This window comes from Tachyglossus aculeatus, chromosome 1, assembly GCF_015852505.1.
Source record: "Tachyglossus aculeatus isolate mTacAcu1 chromosome 1, mTacAcu1.pri, whole genome shotgun sequence".
Lineage (NCBI taxonomy): Eukaryota > Metazoa > Chordata > Mammalia > Monotremata > Tachyglossidae > Tachyglossus > Tachyglossus aculeatus.
Window position 1 is genome coordinate 140,957,112 of NC_052066.1, and position 3,772 is coordinate 140,960,883.

At 45.3% G+C, this 3,772-nt stretch overlaps 1 non-coding gene across 1 annotated transcript; it reads right to left on the bottom strand.

The window, feature by feature from the left end:
* Positions 1-1,578: 1,578 nt before the first annotated feature.
* Positions 1,579-1,716, bottom strand: LOC119936207. Its single transcript, XR_005453663.1, has one exon. It is a non-coding gene; the product is annotated as a small nucleolar RNA SNORA7 (small nucleolar RNA).
* Between the last annotated feature and the right edge of the window lie 2,056 nt (positions 1,717-3,772).

Below are 3,772 nucleotides of genomic sequence, written 5' to 3' on the forward strand. Positions count from 1 at the left end.
AAAGAGCTAGCTTGGCGGATATGCAGAGGGAGGGCATTCCAGGCCAGGGGGAGGACGTGGACCGGGGGTCGATGGCAGGACAGGCGAGAACGAGGCACAGTGAGGAGGTAAGAAATTCCCCAGCTTCTATTTTATGTGAATGTCTCTGTGCAGTAATAACAATAACAATGACATTTGTTAAGTCATTATAATTGCAAATCACTGTTCGAAGCACTGGGGAGGATACAAGGTGATCAGGTTGTCCCACAGTCTTCATCCCCATTTTACAGATGAGGTAACTGAGGCACAGAGAAGTTAAGTGACTTGCCCAAAATCACTCAGTTGACAATTGGCGGGGCCGGAATTTGAACCCATGACCTCTGACTCTCAAGCCCGGGCTCTTTTCACTGAGCCACGCTGCATCTACATGCACTACATCTCAGCCCGCAAACTTCGCTCCTCTAATGCTAACCTCCTCACTGTACCTTGATCTTATTTACCTCACCGCCAACCTCTCTCCTACACCCTGCCTCTGAAATGGAAAGCCCTCCCTCCTCATATTCGACAGAAAAATTTTCCCCGACTTCAAAGCCTTATTGAAGGCACATCTCCTCTTAGAGGCCTTCCCTCACTAAGCCCTCCTTTCCTCTTCTCCTACTCCCTTCTGCATCACCCCGACTCGCTCCATTTATTCATAATAGTATACTAGTATTGGTAGTAGTAGTAGTAATAATAATAATTATGGTATTTGTTAAGCATTTACTATGTGTCAGGCACTATCCTAAGCACTGGGGTAGATAATTGGATTGAACACAGTCCTTGTGCTATATAGGGCTCACAGTCTTAATACCCATTTTACAGATGAGGTAACTGTGGCCCAGAGAAGTCAAGTGATTTGCCCAAAGTTACACAGCAGACAAGTGGCAGAGTCTGGATTAGAATCCATGACCTTCTGAGTCCCAGGCCCATTCTCTATTCACTATGCCATGCCACGGGCACAGAGTAATAGCTTAATGCATACCATAGAACAAAAACAGTGCTCTGCACAGAATGAGCAGTCTATAAATTCCATTGATTGATTGATGGTTCTCCCACAGAGAGTAAGAACCTAAACTGAGCAAGTGGAGAAGAATTCATCATTTCGTGGGGACCCTTGGGCCAGAAAAACCCTGGTGGGCCAGTGAGCACTTGTAACTATGAAGTCTCTCTGAGCCTGTGAAAGGATTCTGACCTGGATCAGAATTACCTTTGTGGTGAAAAATGGCACGGATGCTAGAAGGTCAGTGTTTCCTGGTAGCAATTCATCCACCAGCAAAGAGATTGCAGCTTCTTTCCACTTCCTACCGCTTGACCAATATGGCTAATTTGTCTTGTCTTGACTTATGCTGTCGAGTCGTCTCCGACCCATAGCGACTCCTTGGACGCAACTCTCCCAGAACGCCCTGCTTCCATCTGCAATCGTACCGGTAGTGTATCCAATAGAGTTTTCTTGGTAAAAATATGAAAGTGGTTTATCACTGTCTCCTTCTGCTCCGTAAACTTGAGTCTCCGCCCTTGACTTTCTCCCATGCCACTGCTGACCAGCCCAGGTGAGTTTTGACTTGTAGCAGATTGCCTTCCACTCACTAGCCACTGGCCAAGCTAGGAATGGAATGGGTGGGCCTCTGCTTGACTCTCCCTCCCGTAGCCGAGACTGGTAGAGGACTGGAAACTCTCCAGGAGCCATCCTGAGAGGGGAATATGGCTAACAGAGCCATACAATTAGGAAATGGAGGCATCAGAGGATTGACATAAAGTCTTGCCTCCTTTTGCGGAAATGTTCGATTCAACAGAGAACTGGAGAGAGGGAGGGGTAGGTGGAGGGAGCTTAGCTTTAAAGTCCCCAAACACTTTACCCCTTCTTACCTCACCTCGCTACTCTCCTACTACATCTCAGCCCGCAAACTTCACTCCTCTAATGCTAACCTGCTCACTGTACCTTGATCTTATTTACCTCACGGCCAACCTCTCTCCTACACCCTGCCTCTAGAATGGAAAGCCCTCCCTCCTCATATTCGACAGAAAATTTTTCCCCAACTTCAAAGCCTTATTGAAGGCACATCTCCTCTTAGAGGCCTTCCCTCACTAAGCCCTCCTTTCCTCTTCTCCTACTCCCTTCTGCATCACCCTGACTCGCTCCATTTATTCATCGTCCCTCCCAGCCTGACAGCACTTAGGTCCATATCCGTAATTTATTTATTTATATTAATGTCCGTCTCCCCCTCTAAACTGTAGGCTCGTTGTGGGCAGGGAATGTATCTGCTTATTGTTATATTGTACTCTCCCAAGTGCTTAGTACAGTGCCCTGCACACAGTAAGCACTCAGTAAATATGATTGACTGATTTATTGACTGTCTCGCTTCATGATTCCTGATGGGACATGGTTTAATCCTTGGGGCTCTTGGGTGGGAACACTGGACTCAGTCAATCAAGCAATGGTACTTATTGAGTGCTTACTGTGTAATGTGCCCATGGGAGAGTACACTCTGTGGCTTAGTAGAAAGAGCCCAGGCTTGGGAGTCAGAGGTTATGGGTTCTAACCCTGCCTCTGCCACTTGTCAGCTGTGTGACTTTGGGCAAGTCACTTAACTTCTCTGTGCCTCAGTTCCCTCATCTGTAAAATGGCTATGAAGCCTGTGAGGCCCAGGTGGGACACCCTGATTACCTTGTATCTACCCCAGCTTTTAGAACAGTGCTTGGCACATAGTAAAACACTTAACAAATGCCATCATTGTTATTATTATTATTATGCTACAATAAATTTGTTAGACACATTTCCTGCCTACAAGGAGCTTACAGCCTAGTTGGGGAGACAGACATTAAAATAAGTTATGGATCTGTACATAAGGACTGTGGGGCTGAGGATAGGTGAATTTTGAGTGCTTAATGGGTACAGAGCCAAATGCATAGGCAAAACAGAAGGCAGAGGGAGTAGAGGAAATGGAGACTTAATTAGGGAAGGTCTCTTGGAGGAGATGTGATTTGAGTAAGGCTCATTGGCTCATTTAATGGGAAAAGAAACACAGACTCTTAAATTACTCTACAATCTCAATTGAAAATATATGGACCAGTCATCTCACACAGACTCTAGTCTTTGATCCTTTTTTCATCATTGGCTGTTTTGTTGGCAATCATTTTGTGTGTGCCCAGAAAGAACTCAATGTAGCTCTATTTAAGGGTGAAAATGCGCTGGATTGTGGCTTAGAGTTCAAGTTCAAGGGTTTTCCCCCTCATTTGTTTGTGTATAGAACATCTTCCCTCAGAGTTCTTCACTTACCCCCTTTCTAACATTTTTGGCTCTTGCCTGGATACTTACCTGTGAAGAATCAGAACACAGTAAACTCTAGGATGTACTAGACTCTGAGTTGGTGGACTGCAGTCTACTGGGGAAAACAAGCCAACTTAAAAGACATTCTGTGCCCTTCAGAGAACATCCCTTTTTAGCTGCTATGGGTTGATAGCCATTGATGTTTGTAGCAGTCTCTTTGAGGTCAGCAGTGGAGCATAAATCTGAGCACATCACCAGTGAAAAGCTAAGGCTCAGAAGAGAAGTTAAATGATATTCTCAGAAGTCAATGGAAGAATCAGAATTCTAGCAAGCAGGCTGTGCTGCCTAGTCTGTAAATTCTGTTTTTTTTTTTTTTAAATGTTGGCATTTGTCAGACACCTGCTATGTGTCAAGCACTGTTCTAAGGTCCAGGGTAGAAGCAATTTATCAGTTTGGACACAGTACCTGTTCCAAATGGGGCTCACA